Source organism: Erinaceus europaeus, chromosome 1 (genome assembly GCF_950295315.1).
Source record: "Erinaceus europaeus chromosome 1, mEriEur2.1, whole genome shotgun sequence".
NCBI classification, from domain to species: domain Eukaryota; kingdom Metazoa; phylum Chordata; class Mammalia; order Eulipotyphla; family Erinaceidae; genus Erinaceus; species Erinaceus europaeus.
This window is the reverse complement of record NC_080162.1, coordinates 125,936,697-125,963,201: the sequence shown is the minus strand read 5'-3', so window position 1 is coordinate 125,963,201 and position 26,505 is coordinate 125,936,697.

Genomic DNA, 26,505 nt, shown 5'->3' with positions numbered 1-26,505 from the left:
TTCTATCTTTCCCTAGTAGGTAGGGCTCTGGAGAGGTGAGGTTCCAGGACACATTGGTGAGGTTATCTGCCCATCAAGTCTGGGACTGGGTGGCTAAAAGGCAGTAAGATATAAATCAGGACAAAAACTATTAATGAACAGTAACAAAAAGCAAGAATAGAGCAGGTGAGAATAGGGAACTTAGGGTGAAAGAAGTGAGGAATCTATTTTAGCTATGTTCCTAGAGGCCTATGACTTTCATAGTTTTTGTTTGAGTTTAATAGCTGGAAAAAATATTGTCTGGGAAGATGATATCAGACTTGAAAATAAGGCTAGAAAGTTGGATTAGAACAGAGAGTGGCTCCAAATTTTGAAGAAAAATCTATGAATAAAATTAACTGTTTACCTCATCCATCTGACCCAGGGCCCATAGATATTTATATTTAGCACAGGAGCCTATATGAACTCTGAGTTCCTGTCAGTCTGAGCTCACAGTTCATGGTCACAGCTGGGAGCATTTTAGGCTGCAATCATTTCAGGACCAGCCTTCCTCTAGTGTCAGGATAGATTGACCCAGCCTCTCTTTAGAAATTGGAGCAGTCCCTGCAGTTGTACTTTATAGGAAGGACAAGTTCCTGGAGTGACCCATGAGAGGGATTAGGTTGACATCCCTTCAGAAAGTGGGGCAGTCCCTAAATTTGCTAGCTTATAGGGAGGACAAGTTCCTAGAGTGACCCATGAGAGGGCTTATGTTAATAATTCCTGATGGAAGTGACCAGTGATGGTGGAGAGAGGGATCTGAGAGAGGGTCTCGGTCATCATATCTGTGTGGGAATACAAGGATTCCATAACTAGGACCCCAGATGATGGAATGGTCTGATACTGACCAAAAAGGCCATTATTAAGTGAGCCAGTCTCTTGTCCTGTTCTAGCTTTTGTAGTCATTTCCTTATCCAATGAACATAGAATTTCTACCAGTTGCCAAAGCACTGGGCATCATTTGTTGTATCCAACCAGTATTAGGCTCTCTGGGCCTTTCTACTAGATTGATAGAAGACTTAGGTGGTTGACAGCTTAGGCTTTGTATCTCTGATGACAATCTGCAGTACAAGTCAGTAGCCAAAAAACAAGAAATATGGCATACAACCTGACTTTCCTGAACAGACGTTATCACCGATGTGTCCCAGAACCTCACCTCTCCAGAGCCCTGTCCCTCTAGGGAAAGATAGAAACAGTTTGGGGGCATGGATCATCCTGCCATTGCACATGTCCAGTGGAGAAGCAATTACAGAAGTCAGACCTTTCACCTTCTGCACCCCATACAGATCTTTGGTCCATACTCCCAGAGGGATGAAGAATAGGAAACCTTCCAATGGAGGGGATGGGATACAAAATTCTGGTGGTGGGAATTGTATGGAATTATGCCCCTTTTATCTCATAATCTTGTCAATCATTATTAAATCAGTAATAAAAAAAGAAGGAAAGAAAAAAATAAATATGGGCATAATCCTAGATGTTCTAGGACTAGGAGAAATAAGGATAAAGCGAGTGGGAAGTGTTCCTTTTAGTCTTAGAAAGAGTTTAAAATAACAATATTTAAAAATAGCAATAGTAGATTATTACCATAACCAAGTTAGTTTGGGATTTTTTTTTCTATGAAGATTCAGTTGTTAGGATCTACAGTAATATACTTGACCTCACTATTTGGGATTCTTTTGGGGGGGTTTAGTAGGAGAAAGATAGAGAGGGAGAGAAAGCGCAGCACCACTCCACCACCCATGGAACATCCCCTGGTACTCTGGTACTCCATTGTAGAGCAGAGCTGGAATCCAGTCCTGGAACACAGTAAGGTACATGCTCTACTGGGGGAGATATCTGTTGACTCTAGATCTATTTTTATTTTAATTTATTTATTTTTAAAAATGTTTTCCCTTTTGTTGCCCTTTTGTTTATTGTTGTTGTTGTTGTTGGATAGGACAGAGAGAAATGGAGAGAGGAGGGGAAGACAGAGAGGGGGAGGGAAAGACAGACACCTGCAGACCTTTTCACCACTTGTGAAGCAAACCCCCTGCAGGTGGGAAGCCAGGAGCTTGAACCAGGATCCTGATGCTGGTCAGTGCGCTTTGCCCCATGTTCGCTTAACTCTCGGCACCACCACCTGGCTCCCTCTAGGTCTATTTTTAATTCACTGATTTGTAGAGAGGTAAACCAGTAGTTATTTCTGGTCAATAAAATTTATTTTAAATTAAATTTAATCCATTGATTGTTGTAATCATAGAGATGGGAGTGAGGGTTTTGTAGGCCAAACTGAAGGGAATGCTAGGATTGAAGAGTGATATAGGGCATGGGCAGGGCTTAGTGCAGTGACTTCACCTATTTCTGTATGATCTTGTTTTGCAGAGAACCTGTAGTCATATAACACAGATGCAAGTCACAGGCCAAAAGTGTTATCTAACTTTCAAAATTGTCATTGTTTGTGGAGAAGGCTAATTTGAAGAGGCCAGAAAACCAGCTGTCACTAAACACAGCATGAGATCATAAAGATAGTTCACCTGGTAGGGCACAAGCCTTACCATGTACACAGCCCATGTGCAAGTCCTGGCATCACAGGCTAGTGCCATGAAATTGGAAGGAGCTTTGATGTTATGGTTTCTCTCTCTCTCCCTCTTTCTCAAGATCAGACTGGGAGCAGTGAAATCACACGTATGAGATCCTTGCTCAACTAATGAACTAACTAACTAGTTAACTTATGTAAGTAAGTTAAGTAAGTAAGTAAATAAGTAAATAATACTTAAACCCAAAATAATAGAATAATAGATAGCTATATTGAGAAAGAAACATTGAATTTTTCAACCTTGTAGAATGACAGTACAGTGTGCATGTACAAATCTGGAGCCTCTAGAACTGACAAGTTTAAGACAGTGTCTGCATGATTCCAGGAAAACTGTTTGCAAAGTTTAAAAAAAAAAAAAAAAGTACCAATCAGCTGGTTGCTGTTGTCAGGACTTTCCTTATTCCTGGTTTCTCTCTTCTCTACAGCAGGATCTATTTAAGTATTACCTGTTATTGAGCTGGTGCCACCCCTAACCATGAGTTTAATTCTTTCTTTTGTCAACAGGGACTTTAAAGCACTAGAGCTTCCAGGTTACCTAACCTCCTGAGTAATTAAACCAGCTCTGCTCTGAGTCTAGACCCATTACCTGAAACCCTTGAGGGTTGAGATCACCTTTCTGAGTTCCTTGGACGTGGTGCTATTGACAACTTGTTTGTCTAGATCTCTGAAGTACTTTTTTCTCCTTGAGTTTCTGCATCAACTCCTTTTAGGATATCCTGTTACTTTGACTTGTCAAAGATTTTCTTAGATCATAGTTTGCATCTTCACAAATATATTTAATTTGTAATGAGAGAGATAAAGACAATATACAGATAGAGACCACAGCACTACTGAGATATGGCTTGAGGTGGTGCTGGCAATTGAACTTGAGTCTTCAAAGCCTCAGACATGAAAATCTTTTAGCATAACCATTATGCTGTCTTTCTAGTCCCACTGTCTACATCTTATTAATGAGAGTCTCACATCTGAAATGTCAGTATAGGCAGTGAGATAACATTGACGTTTAAATCAGTCAGATCTACAATCTAAATTCATCTTGTCCATTTCCTAAGGTTGATGTTGGACATATGGGTCAATTTTCTTATCTAAACAATGGAGATGTCAATAAGATCATGGCAGCACATGATATTCTGGAGTAAAATAGGCAAGTATATTTGAAGGCCTAGCACACAGTAGTTACTAATAGATGAATAATAACAACAACCAAATAATAAGAACAAAATACTAACAATAGCTATTGTTTATTTAGCACTTACCATGTGTGGGATATTGAGCGAAGACCATGTTCTCCAGAATGAAATTAATATTATAACCCATATTTCACAAATAAAGAGTTCGAGGTTTTGAAAGGTCAGTGACTTAACCACCATTATCCAGAGTATAATCTACAGAGCCTGGATTTGAGTCAAGGTCTATTTGCTCAACTCTAAAGCCTGGCCTCCTTTAATCACTCTATCCTATCAACAAATATCATAAGCATCTTCCACCCATTTGGATGAATTTTCTCCTGTTCTCTGATACTGGGTTTGACTACTCTGGACATAAATGATTATAATTTTGCTTTCCCTACTCCCCTTAGTCTGCCCCATTCTGTTCCAATGGAACATTTTATGACTGGCCATGTCACAAGATAAAACATCCCAAAGTCTATTATGCCAAACAAATCTGAGTCTTAAAATATTGAATTGGTTTTAGATACAGCCAAGGGAGTAATTTCAAAATCTGGGCTCCCAACCAACAAAGTAATTTCCTTTTATTAATGGGAAAATAAACATTGCCTATAAAGAATGCTTTCTTCCATCATGGCCCTTGTCCTCAGAAAATACAGGGCTGAGTGGGCAGCATTTGTGTCTGAGGATGTCATGTAGGACTAGGTGAGCAGGTTATAGACCCAGAACAGAACTTGTTTATGTTTACTTGGCTTTGCCTTATTAGGACACTTGTTGATATCTCAGTTCCTATTGAATGTTATCTCTATTTTCTCATTAAACTTCAGACTGGAGACATGGAGGGACTAGTTTTAAAGCATGTATTTAGTAAACCAATGAACTGAGAGGAAGTTATTAGGATTTATCCGTTCATTTGAGATATCAAATGGCCACTAGGGTGATCTGGACACAGATAGTAGGAAAAACTGTAATTTATTGATCTAAATATTGACCCAAGTACTTTATATACATTATCTTATTTAATTATCCAATAATCTTATAGGGGAGTTATTACTACTTCCAATTTTACAACACTATAGCTCAAAAAAATTAAATAACCTGCTTTAGAATAAATAGTAACTAAAAGATGATACAACCAACTACATTTTATTATAAAGACACACATCTTTTGAACCTAATGGTGAAATAGTAAATAATGAATATTAACTCCAAAATTGGTATCAGAATTTGTCATTGATTCAGTGCCTATTATACCAGATATATAATTATAATCTCCCCAGATTGATGAGAGTTTACAGCCAGAGTCTGGGATAGAGAGATGCCTCTCAGCTATCTGCATGCAAATAGACTACAATTAGTATGAAGTATAGTCCATTATGGAGTTCAGTTTAGCTTGCATTTTATCTGAAACCATAATGTCAGCTAGCAAAGAGTTGGTATCGTCAATTACATTTTCTGTGAACTAATTTTTTTTAGGTTTCCGAATTAGGGTGCAAACAAACAAACCAACAAAAAATATAAGCTAAAATAATGTAACCAACACTGTGGGAAATGAGATTGAAGTTTTTGAAAGTTTGGATATTTTTCTCAAAAAAATATGCCTGAAAATTCAACTAATACTTTGATTTTGGCTCTACTCTCAATGTTGAATCAGTGCTTGACAGTCAGCTCATGGAACCAGCCAGCCTTAATGTCATCTCCCTAAAGCATCAGATGATTCCTGGATTCCAGACCCATGGCGCTCTCTCTCTCTCTCTCTCTCTTTCTCTCTCTCCTTTCTGAACAATCATAGAGTCCATTTTGACCTGGGGCTACTGTAGGCGATTGTGTTTGGGATTTAGAGGAAGACAGGTCTGAGTCTGAGAGCCTTGATCAGCAAGCTACAGAACAAAACAAACAAAAAAAATGGCCTCTTTTCTCACTACTCCTATTTCAATCACTTCATTACATATGTCTACTTAACTTCTCTCTGTAAAAATCCTGTCTTAAGTTTTTAAAGAAATAAGAACTGAGCATGCAATACAGGATTATTGTAAATGGGCTGGAGTTAGAATGAGAGTGGTTGTGAGCATTCATAGACTGATAAGTGTAGTTACATCTTATAACCATGTTCTCCAGAGGAAGAAATCTTCTGGCTTCTAAGCTACTTACCCTACACCCAAAAACTCTTCTTCAACAGGACTTCCTGATACATTTAAACATGCAGAGGGAGAAGTGAGCAAGGAAACCTCCTGTGTCAATGCCAGATCATTCCATACGACAGTAACTAAAGGATCTGACAAAAGGAATACTCAGGGATGGCATGATGACAGTCGTCTTTAGAAATCATGAATGACACAATAGAACTCAACAGACTAGAAGAGTGACCATCCAACTCAGTATAATAATAGTGTTCTCTTCTTGCCAAAACTATTATTCTCCAAAGATCTGCTCAAATTAGACAATAACATCACAGAATCGTTACTGTAAGAAATGACTTTATTTCTATATTTATTATTATATAGTGGTCTGGGAGGTGGCACAGTGGATAAAGCAGTGGACTATCAAGCATGAGGTCCTGAGTTCGATCCCTGACAGCACATGTACCAGAAAGATATCTGGTTCTTTTCTCTCTCTCCTATTTTTCTCATTAATAAATAAAATGTGTTTTTTTTAAAAAGAAATGACTTTATTTATAAAAATTGGAGAGAGTTATAAAATCATCTGTGGATCTGAACTTCAATTAAACAAAGCATTGACACCGTGGCTTCTACTAATCAAAAACCACAGGAGGACTTAAATGTTGTTTCCAAAATATAACTTGAAATTTTCCAGTGTCAAAAGTACTCAATGGATTTCAAGCCATATATAAAGTAAATAATTATAAAGCTTGCCAATGGGTATCTGGCTTTATTTTAACTGACAGAAAACATTTTTTTTCTATAGAGAAATGTGACTATAAGTGTGGTTTCAATCACCTAACGTTATCCAAGAGAGGAAAAGATACTTTTTCCTCTCAAGTTCACATCATTACCAAGATCTGCAGACACTGGGTAACACATTATGATTTTTATATAATTGTGTAGTCAGTTATATCTTCAGAGATCAAAAATAGCCTTTTAAATGGGAAACTTCCAGGCCGATTCCAGGAACAGGAATCAAGATAAAAAAATATTTTTAGTATTTTAGTTTTTAATTCTAGGAAAGTACATTTCTTTCCTTTTTCTAAGATTTCAAGAATAATGATAAAAGTAGATGAAAACATGAAGATTTTAGTATAGTGATATGTTGGAGGGAAATTACCAGTTCCTCAGTATTTTATTACCATTTCCTAACTGCCCTTCAGGATCTAGTCAGAAATTAGTCCTTTATGGTTTTAACAACTCCTCCTTTTTCTTATCATTGTTCATTACTTGAACATTCTTCTTCTGTACTTTTGTAAGTATAAATTTCATACTTGATTCCATGTTTAACAGCACTGAACATGAGGTCCTTGAGAGTGTATCATATTTCCTTTATCTGCATATGTGTTATGAGTTACAATGTGTAGGCTTCCTGTAACTAAAAAGAAAAAAGAAAGAAACCCTTATGCAAATGCAGGCAATCAGGAAATGTACTAGCCTATGTGAATGGAAACCTAGAAATGAGCATTATCAAAAGCCTAGTTAATATAATGGTACTGACTCCTTTCTCCTCTTCCTCCTCCTTCTTCTTTTCTTGCCTCTAGTGTTATTGCCGAGGCTCAGTGCTAGCACTATGAACCCACTGTTCCTGGAGGCCATTTTTTGTACATTTTTTTTGTTGTTGCCCTTGTTAATATTATTATTGTTATTTTTGTCATTGATGACATTGCTGGATAGGACAGAGAGAAACTGAGAGAGGAGAGGAAGACAGAGAGGGGGAGAGAAAGATAGACATCTGCAGACCTGCTTAACCGCTTGTGAAGTGACCCTCACCTCCCTACAGGTGGGAAGTCAGGGCTTGAGCCAGGATTTTTTTGTTTGTTTGTTTTTATCTTTTTTTGTTTTTTTATTTTTTATTTATAAAAAGAAAGCATTGATTAAACCATAGGATAAGAGGGATACAACCTCACACAGTTCCCACCACCAGAACGCTATATCCCATCCGTTCTCCTGATAGCTTTCCTATTCTTTAACCCTCTAGGAGTATGGACCCAAGGTCCTTGTGGGATGCAGAGGGTTGAAGGTCTGGCTTCTGTAATTGCTTCCCCACTGAACATGGACATTGACAGGTCGATCCATACTCCCAGCCTGTCTTTCTCTTTCCCTAGTGGGGAAGGGCTCTGGGGAAGCAGAGCTCCAGGACACATCGGTGCGGTCCTCTGTCCAGGGAAGTCTAGTCAGCATCATGCTAGCATCTGGAACCTGGTGGATGAAAAGAGAGTTAATACACAAAGCCAAACAAATTGTTCAACAATCATGGACCTAAAGGCTGGAATACTGAAGATGAAGATTTGGGGGGGGGGGGTTCCTCCATTTTGTAGATAGCTAGTAGGCATATTTTAGTTAAATTCAAAAGGGCCTGTGGCTATACTTTTTTTTTTCCTGAGCCTGAAATCTGATATGCAGGTGGATCCTAATTATTGTCTGGGGAGGTGATGTCATGGCTGGCAGAAGGACCAGAAAGCTGGATCAGAGAAGAGAGTAGCTCCCAAATATGGGAAAGGTGCATAATTATTGTTGACTGTAAACTTCATGTATTTGATGTGATCTGGGGCCCATAATTATCTTAGGAGCCTATGTGTCCTCTGCATCCCTATAGATCTGTGCTCACATTCTGTGGTCATATGTTGGAACATTCCAAGCTGCGCCAATATCAGGACCCATCTTCCTCAGGTATAACATAGAGTATATTGTCCATCCTCCATTAGGAGGATGGAACATTCTCTATCGTTGTTGGTCCAAGTTGAGGACAAGGTCCTGTGGGGAACCACAAAGGGATCTATTGTGTTGTTCCTGATAGAGATGACCAGAAACAAGGGAGAGAGGGGTTTACTTGAGGTCTAGGCCCATAATGTCTGTTTGGGACTCACAGGAGTCTCCCCGATTAGGGCCCAAGCTAGTGGAATGGCCTGATAGTGACTAAAGAGTCATCATTAAAGTATGCCAGTCTCTTGCCCTTATCCAGCTTTTGCAGTCTTTGCTTTGATGAGGTTAGCTTTGGACTGAGTGAGAGAATTGTAATAGGAAGTAGGTGAAGAGGGTGTCTAAGTCTAAGTAGACACTATTTCATTATGAACTTGATACTGACTCATTACAGACCATTGTGAATTTTTGCTTTCAGGTATATATTTTGCTCTAATTTATGGATACATGTGAACATATGCTCTATCTAACGGGACCTGGCCTGTATCTAGTTTTTGGGACTTTGTTAAAAAGTGAACCTATTGGAATGGAATTAGAGAATACCATAAAAGGAAAGGTCTTATCCCAGTGATGAGGGTGAAGGGTTGGCATTCCCTGCCTGATGTCTCTGTACAGAGTCTAAGGTGAAGTATGCTACATGGTACTCATTGCATTGATTAGGTTGGGATTGGTGGATTCAATATCATTTGGTATGACTTGAGAGAAGCATGCAGGAAAGTGAACCCCACCCTAGAGGTTCCAGGATTGGGGGAAATATAGCCTCTATAGTGGAAGCGAGAGGTTCCTACTGTCTTAGGATTTAAGAAGACAATAGATAGTTATTGCTATAATCACATTATTTGGCAATTGGGTTAACTTTGAAATATCCCTTTGTTAGGATTTGCTGTATCATACACAACATCACCATAATTTATGTCCTTTGACAATATTTGTATATAGCTGTGCCACCGGTTGCTTCTGTTCTCCCTGATCTAAGCTTTTAAGAGAGTCAACATATCAAAGATTCAGTTTATATATTTAAAAGACTCAGTTTGTGATTTTAAAAGTTTGAGATATTCAATCAATTTTTCCCCTCTCACATTAATTAAATAGTGATTTATATGACTACAAATTAATAGGAGTGTACATAAACACCATTCCCACCACCAAAAGAGTGTGTCCCATCCCATACAAGCTACCCTAAGAGAAAGGTGGTATTATATGCATTCCTTTATAGTGGAGAAGATTTAATGTTTTGAGAATGAAACTATCTTACCTAGAGTCATTCTTTTTAAAAGGGTTGTGCAAGAATTTGAATTCAGGTTGGTTGACTTCAGAAATGGTGCTTTTACCCACTACTGATGAAGGTCCAAGTTCAAGGCTAAATAAAAAGAATTAGGAGAAGTGATATGAAAACATAGGGGAGAAGGTTAAAGACCAAGGAAAGGGGGCCAGGTGGTGGTGTACCTGGTTGAGCTCACATGTTACAATGTGCAAGGACCCAGGTTCTAACTCCTTGTCCCCACCTGCAGGGGGGAAAGCTTCACAAGTTGTGAAGCAGGGTTGCAGGTGTCTCTCTGTCTCTCTCTTCTCTACCACCCCCTTCCCTCTTGATTTCTGGCTGTCTCTATCCCATAAATAAATAAAGATAAAAAATTGTAAAAAAAAAAATTAAAAAGGGAAGTGATCCAGGAAGTAAATAATTAGATGAATTAGAGCAAATAGTTCATAATTGCAAATAGTACAAAACAGTGAACAAAGAAAGCCCTTCTTTTCAGGAACCCAAGTATATGGTGTGTTGAGAAAAGCTGTCTTAATGACTTTAATTCATTATCTAGAGCTGGATAGTCTCTGGTTACATGTAATGTTTGGTCTAGTGGTGAAGATAATTATATACGGAGAATATTAATAAAAAATAAGGAAGTAGATCCTTAAGAGCAACTATATGGACACTGGATGTTTGAGAGGCTTTTTTCTTTGTTGTTATTATGCTGTATTTATACAGATTTGATTCACAGGCAAAATCTGGTCATTGTCTTTTCTGGAGCCAGCAGTAGTTCTGAGTGCCAGGGGACATTTTCCCCTGTAGTCTGTGGGATTATCTTTATGAGCTACATATTGAGAAGGAAGAAATAGAGCTCCTCTGGTTTACCTGGTTGAAGAGGGCCAAAGGTACTGCATCATGGAACCTTCTTAGCCTGCTCACTGGGTTACCTGGTTGCTGAATGCCACTCATATGTGTCTTCTGTGAGAGGCTTGTTTCCTTTACTGTATTTGGCTAAAACAGCGGTACTGTGGGTGGCTTTAAGATTAAGTTTGGAACAGAGGAAGTATTGCAACACATGCCAAGAATTCAGTTTTATTTTTAAAAGCTGCTTTTTACAGAATTGAATATCTGAGACCCTTCTTGATCACAGCAGTCCCACAACATGGGGATGATGAAGGGTGAATGGCTTGGTTATAGGTCTATTAGGGCTATACTTAAGCTGTGATATTCCCTTTGTGGAGATCTTCCAAGCTCTCAGATTCTTGTGGTTTTTCTCCCTGCCCTTCTTTCTACCACTGTATATCAGCAAGTTTTATGACTGAGTGAATTTCTTTGCTTTATGAAAGTTAAGGTATATTTTCTTGTTTCACACTATTTTCTTCTTTGTGAGTACTGGGGTAAACTTGTTCAAACATAAGCTTAGGAAGCAGAGTTAATGAAACAAACCAGGACCATCAAGAGTCTGTATTGTGGGCATGGGAAGAAAAACCATTAATTTCTTCATTGCTTCAGAGGCTTCTTGGTATCCAGGGTAAGAGAATTCCCTGCAAGATCATTGGAGAAAAACAGTGAAAACACACACACACACACATGTACACACACACACATGCACACACACTTTCCAATGTCTTTGTGAAAGAAGGCTTAGATGTACCAAAGATCCTATTACCCTCCTGTCCCACCAAACCTCATTTTTCACTCATAATCACAGAGGATGAGTGCATGGTACTTAAAGGCTAGTGAATAAGGACGCAAAGGCATAATTAACCCCCCCTGAGAGTGACAGAAAAGGGTTGATCTTTTTCTTCAGTTGTAGCATGGTGATCCTACTCTAGCTCTATGGAGGCTATAGGCAAGAGAAATGTGTTAATATTGATGTGGCATTGGAGACATATATTACAGGATTTTTCTTCAGAAGTGGCCTACTTGAACTTTCCTCAGTTTTATTTCCTGGATTTGGAGGCCTCTCTCTCCAGTGACATTGTGAGCTGCCAAGCTGCCTTCTCAGAACCACTTTGGAAATGTTACAAAGCAGTGTCTTCATCAGACACCTGCCAGGACAAGCTTTGTTCAGCTTTGTTATTTCAGTTGGCTGTGTCTTCCTTTGAAATGTACTTTTAGTTAAGTAATTGATGTGTTTGGTTTTTGACTTTGCTTAACGTTGAATATCAACCCAATGTTAAGTCTTGTCAGCTGCTAGTCTGTGCTAGGGAGACAGCAGTGACACAGCTTGGGAGGAGAGTCTTCTCAGTGAAGACTGCACCCTAATGCTGTACACATCAGTTTGACAAGTATTCTTATGACAGAACTTGAAACAGGGAAGGTTGTGGGGTGAAGGAGAAACAACACAGCTTCTATCTTTGAAGGGTTAAATCTGTAAAAACATTTAAAAGATATTACGATTATTTAAGTTGACACAAAAATGTCACAAAAAGGGCCCAGGAAGTAGCGAACTTAGTCGCTCACATTATAGTGTGAAAGGACCCAGGTTCAAGCCCCTGTTCTCCAGCTGCAGCAGGAAAGCTTCACAAGTGGTGAAGCAGGGCAGCAGGAGTCTCTCTGCCTCTTTCACTCTCTATCTCCCCTTCCCCTCTCAATTTCTCTCAGTCTCTATCCACTAATAAATAAATAAATAAAACATTACCAAAAGAATAATGTGTTTTGAGTACAAAAAAAGCAACCCATGAACCGAAAACAAACAAATATGAGTAGCTTTGATTATCCTTTATGCATACATTGATTGATTGATTAATATACACTCTCTAGCAAGATGTACATGAGGAGAAAGGAAGGTGAATCTTAGAATTCATTAGGATAGAAGTTCTGTTTCTTTGTCCTAAGACTGGAAACAGAGGGCCTGCTATATAAGAGAGCAAGAGTCAAATTTGGGATACATGAGACACAAAGCTATGTAGACAAAGGCCAGAGTTTACAGAGCCAGTGTGCCACAGATAAATATAGCTTTCTGCCCTCCAGAAGTTCATTGTTCTTTTCCTGCTGCAAGTTTCAAAGTTTACCTTCAAGGAGAAATGTTTATAGTGGATTATGACCAAGACCACTCACTATGCTACAATGCTAGATGTAAGAATACCTTTTCTAACAAATAACAAACAAACAAATAGAGTCAAGTTCTATGTGGCAGGAAATTCTCTGAAGTTCTCTCTTCCTTTCTCAAGATGGGTGCAGAAAAAGACCCTAAACTGTCCTTCTGAAGGAATGTCTTGGAGTTATCCAGTTAATTAGGGTAAATACTGGGTTGGATTTGCCTTCATGTGATTTTTCATAGACTTGCTTTACTAATTCATGGCTGTACAGGAGATGAAGAAAGAACCGCTTCTAGTATAGATAACACTTCTTTTTGTCTAGTAAAATACAGATGAAGTTTGATTTTGGAGCTGAGTTCTCATGTCATAAAATATACTTTTTTTTTTTTAGTGTTCTTACATGAAGATATCTTCTTCAGTTGTTTGGGCAAGAAGTTTATAGGAGGAAAAGAGTGAAGGATCTGAGAATCAGTATTTTGGCCAAATATAATTTTCTTAATGTCTTCCTTTCATATCATGGTTTATGATCCATAAAAGTTAAAGAGACTTGGGTTTGAGCTTCTGGTCCTCACCTACAGGGGGAAAGCTTTGTGAGTGAAGCAGGTCTGCAGGTGTCTCTCTGCCTCTTTCCCTCTCTATCACCCCATCCCTCTTTATTTCTGTCTGTCTCTATACAATACATAATGATAATAAAAAAAATTTTTTTTTTAATTTTTTATTTAAGAAAGGATTAGTGAACAAAAGCATAAGGTAGGAGGAGTACAACTCTACACAATTCCCAACACCCAATCCCCATAACCCACCCCCTCCCCTGATAGCTTTCCCATTCTCTATCCCTCTGGGAGCATGGACCCAGGGTCGTTGAGGGTTGCAGAAGGTAGAAGGTCTGGCTTCTGTAATTGCTTCCCCGCTGAACATGGGCGTTGACTGGTCGGTCCATACCCCCAGTCTGCCTCTCTCTTTCCCTAGTAGGGTGTGACTCTGAGGAAGCTGAGCTCCAGGACACATTGGTGGGGTCTTCAATCCAGGGAAGCCTAGCCAGCATCCTGGTGGCATCTGGAACCTGGTGATTGAAAAGAGAGTTAACATATGAAGCCAAACAATTTGTTGAGCAATCATGGATCCCAAGCTTGGAATAGTGGAGAGGAAGTGTTAGGGAGGTACTCACTGCAAACTCTAGTGTAGTCCTGCTTTCAGGTATATATTTTGCAGTAGTTTATGGATACGTGTGCACATAAGCTCTCTCTCACAGAAACTGGTGTATATCTAGGTTATGGGACTTTGTTAGAAAGTGAACTACCTGAGATGAAATTAGAGTGTACTATTAAAGGAAAGGTCTCACCCGAGTAATGAAGCTGAAGGGTTGTCATTCCACACGTGAAGTCTCTGGATACATTCTGAGGTGAAGCATGTTGAGGTAGCAATCATTGCTTTGGTTAGATTGTGATCGGCAGATGCAATGTTATTTGGTTTGGATTGGGAGATGCATACGGGAAAGTGGGCCCTATCTTTTTTAAAAGAAGTTAAAGAGACAGAAGGAGGACTTTGAACACAAAGCCAGAATGCTAGCAAATTGGAGAATCAGAAAAATTAATAAAAAGTGTTTACTCATTCTTATTCATTCAAAAAATATATATGTTGAAATTTTATGAAATGGAGTTGCAAATTTACCAAAGGTAAATCCCTCTTGTCAAAGAGCTCACTAGTTATGAGGGAAAATAGACTTATTTATAAGTTAATATTTATTATCAGTGGGAGGAGTGCTATACTAAGGAATGTTACAGTAAGTCATAACCATGAGGCAGGAATCTAGATTCTTTTTTTAAATTTATTTAATAATAATTGATAAGATCATAGGATAAGAGGGGTACAATTCCCACCCCCAGAATTCCATATTCCTTCTCCTCCATTGGAAGCTTTCCTATTCTTTTTTTTTAATTTTATTTATAAAATAGTAACACTGACAAGACCATAGGATAAGAGGGATACAATTCCACACAATTCCCACCACCAGAACTCCATATCCCATCTCCTCCCCTGATAGCTTTCCTATTCTTTAACCTTCTGGGAATATGAACCCAGGGTCATTATGGGATGCAGAAGGTGGAAGGTCTGGCTTCTGTAATTGCTTCTCTGCTGAACATGGATGTTGGCAGGTTGATCCAGCAGGTTGATCCAGCAGGGTGCCAGAACACATTGGTGGGGTTGTCTGCCCAAGGAAGTCTGGTTGGCATCATGGTAGCATCTGGAACCTGGCGGCTGAAAAGAAAGCTAACATATACCAAATGATACTGTATCTTCTGATACCAACCTAATCAATGCAACAAGAACCACTTCGGCATGCTTCACTTCGGACTGTGTCCAGAGACGTCAGGTGTGGAATGTCAACCCTTTAGCTTCATTACTCAGGTGAGACTTTTCCTTTCTCATAGGACTCCTTAATTCCATTTGGGTAGTTCACTTCCTAACAAAGCCTCAAAGCCTAGACCAGGTCCCATGTGATAGGGAATACATGTATCCATAAATTAGGGCCAAATATATACCTGAAAGCAGAAGTGCACAGTAGTTTGCAGTGAGTCAATGAATGAAGCCAGCAAGTAGAAAGACCTAAAAAGACACCATAAAATACCTCATGAAATAGTTTCTACTTAGACTTAATACCTCACCTATTTCCTATTATACTTCCCTCAGTCACTCCAAGGCTAACCTTGTCAAAAAAAGTAAGGACAAAAGCTGAATAAGGAAAAGAGACTGGCATACTTTAATGATGACTCTTTAGTCACTATCAGCCCACCCCATCAGCTGGGTCTTTGGTTGGGGAGTCCTGGGATTCCCACACAAACATGATGGCCTCAAATAGATCCCTCTCTCCATTGTCACTGGTCATCTCCATCAGGAACACCACAATGGACCCCTTTGTGGGCCCCCATAGGACCTTTACCTTGATGTGGATCAACAGTGGCAGAGAATGTTCCATCCTCCAAAGGGAGGTTGGATAATATACTCTTTCTACCACCTGAGGAAGATGGGTCCTGAAATTGGTGCAACTTGGAACATTCCTACTCATGACCACAGAATGTGAGTTTGGACCTACAGGGATGCAGAGGTTACATAGGCTCCTATGCTGACTATGGGCCCCAGATCAAATTGATGGGGTTTACAGTCAACAATATTTATATACTTTTCCCATATTTGGGAACAACTCTCCTCCATGATCCAGCTTTATAGCCCTTTTTTCCAATAATGACATCATCTCCTCAGACAATAACATGGGTCTACCTGCATATCAGATGTCAGGCTTAGGCAAAAACTAATAAAGTCATGAGCCCCTTAGAATATACCTAAAATAGACCTACTAACTATTTCCAAAATGGAGACCCCAAATTTTCATCTGCAATGTTCTTGCCTTCAGGAAACTTTCCTATTCTTTATCCCTCTGGGATCATGGACCCAATTTCATTATAGGGTGCAGAGGATAAATGGTCTGGCTTCTGAACATGGGTGTTGGCTGGCCAATCCACACCTCAGCCTGTTTCTATCTCTTCCTAGTGGTAGGGCTCTGGATAGGTGGGGTTCTGAGACACATTAATGAGGTCATCTATCCCAGGAAGTCAGGATGGCATCATAGTGGCATCTTCAACTTGATGGCTGAAAAACATTAAGATATAAAGCAAAACAAATTGTTTAATAATCAGGAATCTAAAAGTAAGAATATAGCAGATGAGATTTGAGATCTACATTTTGGAAAAAGCTAGTAAGTCTATTTTAGGTATATTCAGTTCCCAATCTCCTTTTCTTCCTGTATTCACCTACTTAGACTCTTTGCCGTTATTATTGTTCACATTTGTAAACATATAAGACATTTCGACGGATATGGGTATCTTGCTGCTCAAAGCTTTTCCATCTTGAAAAGCCATTGTAGACAGTGAACTGATAAGTGAAAGCAGTTCCTTCCTACTAGCTGGTTTTCTTTTTTCCTTCTTGGGGTTTCTCCCAGTAGAGCTACTAGTAAATTACAAAGATAAGTGATGTGTGTTGGCCCAGAAGAGAAAAAGTGAAGAAGACTGAATGGAGCTTTAATGCCAACAAAGGACACATTCTTGACATGTACTTTACTCTAATACAGCTCCCTGAAGATCCTGACAACTTGAGACCCAAACCTCTTGTAGCAGCAGCAATGCTGTCTCCTAACTCCCTGTGAGCATCGAGTTGCTGTGGCAGGACTGGGTGGGTGTTTTCCTTTTTTGTTGACTATTCAGTGGAGTTGAACTGGGTGGATCATGTCTGAAGATGAAATACGGGTGAGAACTCCTGTGAGTTATGGTATACTGAAGAGAATAGGTTGCTTTCACTTTCTTTCCCAGAAGAAAGAAATTACCTGGTGCTCAGCATCTACATCTACAATACACAAACACACACACTTGAGAAATTGGAAGGATGGCAGAAAGTGACTATGGGAAGATTACTAGAACAAATCCTTTTATATCTCCTGATGAATAAATGTTTTTTAATTTTTTAATTATCTTTATTTATTGGATAGAGACAGCCAGAAATCAAGAGGCAAGGGGGGCCCACAAAGGGGTCCATTGTGGTGTTCCTGATGGAGATGACCAGTGACAATGGAGAGAGGGATTTATTTGAGGCCATCATGTTTGTGTGGGAATCCCAGGACTCCCCAACCAAAGACCCAGCTGATGGGGTGGGCTGATAGTGACTAAAGAGTCATCATTAAAGTATGCCAGTCTCTTTTCCTTATTCAGCTTTTGTAGTCCTTACTTTTTTGACAAGGTTAGCCTTGGAGTGATTGAGGGAAATGTAATAGGAAACAGGTGAGGAGGGTACCTAGTACTAAGCAGAAACTATTTCATGGGGCCGGGCGGTGGTGCACCTGGTTGAGCGCACATGTTGCAATGCCCAAGGACCCGGGTTTGAGCCCCAGTCCCCACCTGCATGAGGAAAGCTTTGTGCGTGATGAAGCAGGGCTGCAGGTGTCTCTCTGTCTCTCCCTCTCTGTCACCCCCTTCCCTCTAGATTTCTGGTTGTCTCTTCCAGTAAATAAATAAAGATAAAAAAGAAACTATTTCATTAGGTATTTTATGGTGTCTTTTTAGGTCTTTCTACTTGCTTGCTTCATTCACTGACTCACTGCGAATTATTGTGCACTTTTGCTTTCAGGTATATATTTGGCCCTAATTTATGGATAAATGTATTCCCTATCATATGGGGCCTGGTCTATATCTAGGCTTTGAGGCTTTGTTAGAAAGTGAACCACCTGAAATGGAATTAAGGAGTCCTATGAGAAAGGAAAGTTCTCCCTCGAGTAATGATGCTGAAGGGTTGATATTCCATGCCTGATATCTCTGGACACAGTCCAAAGTGAAGCATGCTGAGGTGCCTGGGGCAGAATTTTCAATCCCTCTATTTGTAGAGAAAGAGATTGAGACAGAAGCTAGAGGGAACAAAGGGAGACGAGAGGTGCCACAGTGCAACATGGTTCCTGCAGCTGTGAAGCTTCTTTGTGCTATGCATGGTGCTACCATGTAGTGCTGGGGTTTAGGCCCAGATTCTCACTCACATGGTAAAACATGTGCATTGCTGGACAAACTGTCTCCCCAGCCAAGGGCTTGACTTCTTTACCCTGTACAAGCACTAACTCCACAGAATGGCATTGTTGATTACACCCATACAAAGTGTTTTGGCATTGGGGAACACTATTGATACTTATGCCATTACTCTTCTTTCACAAATGTGGAAATCAGGATGTAGAAATGTTAACCTGGGTTTCTGTGAATGGTAATGTATGTGCTCAAACAGATTTGCCACCACCTGGCAGTGATAGGCTCCATAGTCTATCAGACCTTCTCAGTCAATATTCATTTTACAGACTTTGTTAAATAACTCTATGCATAAACTACTTCACTCATAAGAGTGGAATCACCATACCTACTCCATCAAGCTGTTGAGAGGATTAAATGAAAGAGTATTCGGTGTTCATAAAATCTTAGGGAAAGCTTATAAATTTCATTCTATCTGCTGTCATTGTCTTAAAATTTGTCTTGTTACACAACTTTGTCCCAAGCTTAAGCTTAATTCTACAGTCCTTTTTTTTTCAGTTATTGTTGTCTTTCATGGAAGTAACATGAACAGAACATTACTAGTAAACATGAGTCTAATTTCCCTGATTGAGGTCACTTCTTGAGCCTCTGCTCCTGTAGGGTAGGTGTTTGAGGAGCTGTGAAGCAGGTCTGTGGGTATCTACCTTTCTCCCTCACAGCAGTAAGCCACAGCAATAATAAAAATTTTTATCTGAATTTTAGAAATCTTGGTTGGAACTGCTTTTGAAAAGCCAAGCACAACAGATCTAAAGAGTTTCACACTGCTTAACCTAAGAAACCCTAAATTTTGGATTCTAGTCATTTTTTTCTTGGCTACATGACCATGTGGACAGAAATTGGACAGATTTTTCTTGTCACTCTCATGAAGAACCCAGTGGTGACTCTGAACATGGTGGGACTGTCCACTTCCATGCAGGACAGGAGGGTGATCTCTCAGGAAAGAGATGTGGAAACCTCCCAGTTTCTTAACATTAGAACTTTTCATTGATGACATGAACATACTTGCAATTTGTCCCTTTTGTTGGCTTAGCTTCAATAAACCTTTATGCCAATATTTTTCCCAAGAATGATAATCAATTTGGTTGAGATTATGAAAAACACTCATCTCTTCTGTTTCCTTTAGATGAACTGTGCTCTGTTTTCTTCTCAAACTGTTAGCATTGCCTCTCAAATCACATCAGGAGTAGATGGTGAAAGAAACCTTACCTTAATGACAATGACAATATAAACTAACTTAGAACTTACAACAATTTAATAGTTGGAAGTTAAAATGGTGTGTGTGTGTGTGTGTGTGTGTGTGTGTGTGTGTGTGTGTGTGTGTGTGTGTGTGTGTTTCTAATTCTAGCATGAAAGTTATCCAGAATCTGTGTTAATCACTTGAAACCAAGGAGCTTAAGAACAAGGAATAAAAGGTTGGATTAATGAACCAAGTAGGTTCTCCACTGTGCTCATGAAACTTAGGGAGACAAGATCTGAATCAAGAGAGGAATGTATACTTCTAGCTACTTGAGAGTAGTAAGATGGTGAACCAGTGGAACACTATGCCTTTGCCAACATCCATCATTTATCTTGCTATTTACCAGGGAGAGAAGTTGATTGGCAAAGCTGGGCTTTTTTATTTATTTATTGAGGGATTAATGGTTTACAGTCCACAGTAAAATACAGTAGTTGATACACGTGTAACATTTCTCAGTTTTCCACATAACACTCTAACTCCTACCTAGATCCTCCATGTTCCAGGACCTGAGCACTCCCCTCCACCCCAGAGTCTTTTAATTTTGTGCAATATACCAAATCCAGTCCAAGTTCTGCTTTGTGTTTTCCTTCTGTTCTTATTTTTCAACTTCTGTCTATGAGTGAAATCATCCCATATTTATCCTTCCCCTTCTGTCTTATCTCACTTAACATGATTCCTTCACACTTCATGCATGATGAATTTAAGAAAGTGAATTCACCATTTTTAATAGCTGAGTACTATACTGTTTATATAGACAACAACTTTCTCAGCCACTTACCTGTAGTTGGACACCTGGCTTGCTTCCATCCAAGTTTTGACTATTCCAAATTGTGCTGCTATGAACATAGGTATACACAGATCTTTTTGGATGGGTGTGTTGGGTTCCCTAGGATATATCCCCAGGAGAGGAATTGCAGGGTCAGAGGGTAGGTCTACTTTTAGCATTCTGAGAGTTCTCCAGAATAAAGCTGGGCTTTTTAATGGGCTGTATTTTTAAGGGATAAGTTGTGTGAAAGCCTCCAGTCCTCACACGGCCATGATGAATCATCACTGGAGCCGGATCTGCTATGGAACGCCAAGAGCCTGAGACAGGCTGATGTGTTGCCTTGGCCAAGAAATCTGGGAAAGTAGCATTGTGACAAAGTTGCTTCTTATTTGACTGCCTTTCTTTAAAAATAGACACTTCTGTTACTCATAGGAAGGTGCCAGAGGCTGTTTGCATCTCCTTATTCTGTGTAAAAATGCTTGATTTTTAAGCAGCCTATTTTTATCATCCTTTCCCACCATTACCAAGTCATAGTGTTGTTTTGAGGGCACCAGGATAATGTCTTATCAACATGATTGCTAGTGGTGGGTTATGATAGGGCTAAGGATAAAGCGATGGTCCATCTGGGTTGCTTGACTTCTATTGGAAAACTCTAGAAGAAAGCCACATTTAGAGTGAAAATTAATGTAGCTCAGTGCAAAAACAGTTGCCGACCGTGTGTTCATTTCAAACACTTGTGTTGATTACCTACTAAGAAGAGAGTGCTTGGGAAGCTAAAAACAATTCAAGGTGTTCTTCAACACTCAATGAAGAACTAACTGGGAGGCTTTAAGGGAGATGGATGGAGTCAATTGTGGCAATGAAAGTTTTACTGTTCTAATATGATAGCTTTAATATAGATTATAGCTCAAGTGCCAAAGAAAGGGGAGTTAGTTCTTCCTGGAAGTACCTGAAATATTTTCATATTGGATGTGATACTTTAAACCTTTAGAGAAGAATAGATGTTCACTCTGTGAATAGGTGAGGAGGAAGATGTTTGTTCTGGTAAGTTATCCAGTATGACATAAGGGTACCTATGTAATTCAACAAGGATTTTTCACAATAAGCAATAGCAAGGACAGTGCTTACATCTGAAATGTCATTGAATAAAGAGAGATACTAGGATCTGTACATGGAAACAAGATAGGTCTGTATATATATATATATATTAGGGGATTGATGGCTTACAGTCGACAGTAAAATACAATGGTTTGTACATGTGTAACATTTCCCAGTTTTCCACATAACAATACAACCCCCACTAAGTCCTCCTCTGCCATCATGTTCCAGGGCCTGAACATTACCCCCCACTCCAGAGTCTATTACTTTGGTGCACTACACCAAATCCAGTCCAAGTTCTGTTTTGTGTTTTCCCTTCTGTTCTTGTTTTTCAACTTCTTTCTGTAAGAACATACCGTATTCATCCTTCTGTTTCTGACTTATCTTACTTAACATAATTCCTTCAAGCTCCATCCGAGATGGGGTAAAGAAGGTGAATTTATCATTTTTAATAGCTGAATAGTATTCCATTATGTATATAGACCACAATTTACTCAGCCACTCATCTTTTGTTGGGTACCTTCATTGCTTCCAGGTTTTGGTTATTACAAATTGTGCTGCTATGAACATAGGTATATATAAATCTTTTTGGATAGGTATGTTTGGTTCCTTAGGTATGTTTGGTATCCCAAGAAGAATTGCAGGATCATAGGGTAGGTCCACTTCTACTGTTCTGGGGGTCTGTGGATATTTTGAATGGAAGATTTTTTTCTGGGCAGAGCCAAAGGTTTAGCAGCAACCATAACCTCTACTTACTACACCACCTCCATCAGTTGGCATAGTAAAACATACCTCTAGACAGCTAAATCACCCTTGAGGGGCAAAGTCACCTCTAAGCATAGAATCACTGTGTTACTAAGACAAGAAGAGCACTTTAGGAGTTGAATGTAGAAAGGTAAGTTAGCAGAACTTGAGAAATTAAAAAGGCAGTTGCATAAATACATGGAATTTCTTGTGAAAATTGTTTGTTAACATTATAAAAATATAGTGAAGAAGCTGAGCAGTAGTTCATCCAGTTAAGCACACATGCTACAATGCACACAAATTTGGGTTTGGCCACTGCTCCCCACCTGCAAAGGGGATGCTTCACAAGTGGTGAAGCAGGTCTACAGGTGTTTATCTTTCTCTCTTCCTCTCTGTTAAACACACACCTTCCCTACCTGCAGGGTTGGTGCCAGCACCAAGCTCCAGTGATAACCCTGGAGGCAAAATAAATTTAGAAAAATAAAAATAAAAAATTATCTTCACATGTTTATCTTCATATATAATATGAAGATTATTTCATAATCCTCATGTGATTCGATATGAAATAATTTTAGAGTATATACTTTGATGAAATATTAGAATATGCTGGAGAAACAAAAACTTGAACATAGGAGACTTCCTTTGATCTGGACCATTATCCTCAGTCACTGATAGGTAAGGGGCCATATTTTCATTCTGTTAAGTTCATTTTAACATCCATGTGAAGGATGCAAAGGAGAAAAATCAGATGAAGGACAAGAATAGTGGTCACTTGGCTGTTGTCTGAGAAGGTGAAAAAAGATGAAGACCAGGATGAAGAGTTAGTTATATTTGAAATGAGGATGATGAAGTGGCAAGAAGAGATGACAAGTTGGATCAGGACAATAAACAGAGAGTAAGAAGCAAGACTACTTGAATATTTTAGTCTTGGGCATCTATGCAGGCAAAATGCCAACCATCCAACCAATCAACCAACCAACACCTCCTCCTGACATTTACCAAAGACTTATTCTAGCTGGTACTCTGAGGTAAATCATGTAAGGACAGACACAGACAGTTTACCTCAGGGATGGTTCAAGATTTCAGGTCAGCAGCAAGACTCTGAAGATATACAGAGATAGGTATTCTGATGAGTTAAGTGTTTCTGATTTCTTTCCTTTTTGCTATTTGCCCTCTGGCTCTGTCTTTGTCTTGATTTGGTTAAGTTTCAGAAGCAGATGCTGAGCCTAGAATTTGAGTGCAAGTAATTTATTTGGGAGATGATATCCTAGACACTGTTTAAGGGATGGAGTACAACAAACAGGAAATGGAAAGAAGTCAAGAAAAAGTATGTTATGAAGCAGGCTAAGATTTTGAGCATTTGGAGTTCACTTCCACTGGGGACCTATGTGATAGAAAATTGTTTTCAAACTATGGTCTGTGAACTAGCAGTATCAGCATCATCTGTGAATATTTTAGATGACAAGTTGACAAGTTCCATTTTTATAAACTGAATCATAATCTCTAGGGGATAGTGTCTATTTAACAATTTAACCAGTGTTTCAGGTGGTGCTTAAATGTATTAAAATATTAGTACTAGTACAGAGTGTGCCTTAGACACTGTGGGCAGTACTAATATTTCTAGTAACTCCATTTCTTTGGGCTATTAAAAATACAAAGAAGGCACAGATAGGAAAATGGACAATTTATACTGTTACTGTGAGTGAAATGATTTGACATTTAAAAAAAAATAATGCATATTAACACCATTCCTGTCACCAAAGGTCTGTGTCCCTACCCCCACCCCCTTACAGTAAAGCTGAAAATCTACCCTTCCCCCTGCCCAGGGTTTTTTATATTGGTGAAGTACTCCATACTCAGTCAAATTCTGCTTTGCTTTTTGTGCGATAAAAGGGGTACAATTCCATACATTTTCCACCACCAGAATCTCATTCCCTCCATTAGAAGTTCCCTGTTCTGGGAGCCGGGCGGTAGCGCAGCGGGTTAAGTGCAGCTGGCGCTAAGCCCAAGGACCAGCATGAGAATCCCAGTTCGAGCCCCCAGCTCCCCACCTGCAGGGGAGTCGCTTCACAGGCGGTGAAGCAGATCTGCAGGTGTCTGTCTTTCTCTCCTCCTCTCTGTCTTCCCCTCCTCTCTCCATTTCTCTCTGTCCTATCCAACAACGATGACATCAACTACAACAATAAAAAGACAACAAGGGCAACAAAAGGGAAGATAAATAAAATTACAAAAAAAAATAAATAAAATAAAATAAGAAATTATAAAAAAAAAAAAAAAAAAGAAGTTCCCTGTTCTTTCTCCCTCTGGGAGTATGGACCAAAGATCTTTATGGGGAACAGAAGGTGGAAGGTCTGGCTTCTGTAATTGCTTCTCCACTGGACATAGACGTTGATAGGTGGATCCATACTTTCAACCTGTATCTTTCTTTCTTTTCTTTTCTTTGTTTTTTTTTTTTTTTTTTTTTTTTGCCTCCAGGGTTATCACTAGGGCTCAGTGGCAGCACTACAAATACACTGCTCCTGGAGGCTATTTTCCCCATTTTATTGGACTTGTTGTTGCCCTTGTTGTGGTTGTTACTGTTATTATTGTTAGTTGTTGTTGTTGAATAGGACAGAGAGAAATTGAGAGAGGAGAGGAAGACAGAGAGGAGGAGAGAAAGATAGACACTTGCCGACCTACTTCACCACTTGCAAAGCAACTCTCCTGCAGGTGGGGAGCTGGGGGCTCGAACTGGGATCCTTAAGCCAGTCCTTGCGCTTTGCATCATGGTGTGCTACCGCCCAGACCCCACTCCCAGCCTGTTTCTATCTTTCCCCAGTGAAGGAGGGCTCTAGGGAGGTGGGGCTCCAGAACACATTGGTGACATCATTGATCTGACATTTTCATGGTGACAATACTGCACCATAAATAGATTTTTACAGTGTTGCCCAAACCTTACTAGGTAAGGTTTTCAAGTACTCTAGAAAAGTTTGAAATTGACTTTATTTTATTTTATTTCTGAGGTCCTGCTACACATGTTATCACATACTTCTTTTTACACTGAACCCTCTTCTCCTTGTATTTGACCTGTGGTGCAATGAGTATCATATACAGGAAACAGAACAAAGTGAGGAAGAGGACAGGAAGAATACATATTAAAGTTATCATACTTAAAATAGGCTGACAAAAAAATCCACTGGCTCTTGATGAGAAGTTTGAAATAATCATGACTAGATTTCTGAAAAGTTTTGAATAACTGCATCAACTCAGAAGTATTTGAAATGAAGACACAGTTGGTTGCCTAGATATCCATCTAGAAGCTGGTGTGCGAGCAATGCTGTTTGATATTTGGCTATCTCCTTTTCTGGTCTACTCACCAAATGTCTGTCATGTGTCTGAGTTGGAGGATTTGATAGCTACTTTCTGGCTTCTCTCACAGAAATAAATCTCACTTGGATAACAGAATTGGTGAGAACATTAGCACTACAGATCTGCAGATAGCACTTCTGGAAAGAAAACCTAGTATCCAGAAGTAAATAACACATAGTTAAAAGGATATTTCTTCTACTATGCTCTTTGCAGGATGTTTTTTATGCTAAAGTTCTGTACTTTTTATTGAATATGAACAAGAGGGTGTGATCAAAGTACATTCATTCTGGTGGCAACTGGATCTCATTTCTTCAAGCAATTCTCCATTTTTCCCTACCTGGGGAATCTCATCACTCTTTGAGGGCTTTAAATACTGTCTTATATATGCCAGCAAATTCAAATTTGTATCTTCATCTCAGTCCTTTCTTTCTTTATTAGTTTTTGGGCTGCAAACTTGGCTATCTACCTGATGGCTAACAACAATTGTGGATGTCTCTTACAATTTAAATAATTTTAAATGTGATCTTTCTCTAGGGCCCAAATATGCTTCTGTAGTTTTCCACATTAAACAGCCCACCTTGACTGTAAATTGGTCCAACCCCCATGAAGAGAAGTCTGGAGAACTTTCAGAAGGCTAGAAATGGACTCACCCTTATGCTCTGGCAACTCCTCTCTTTGGGATATTTTCTAAGGAATCAAACACAGCCAAAGAGATCTGTGTATCTGTGTACAGCAGTACAATTTGTAATAGCCAAAACTTGGAAGCAACTTAGGTGCCCA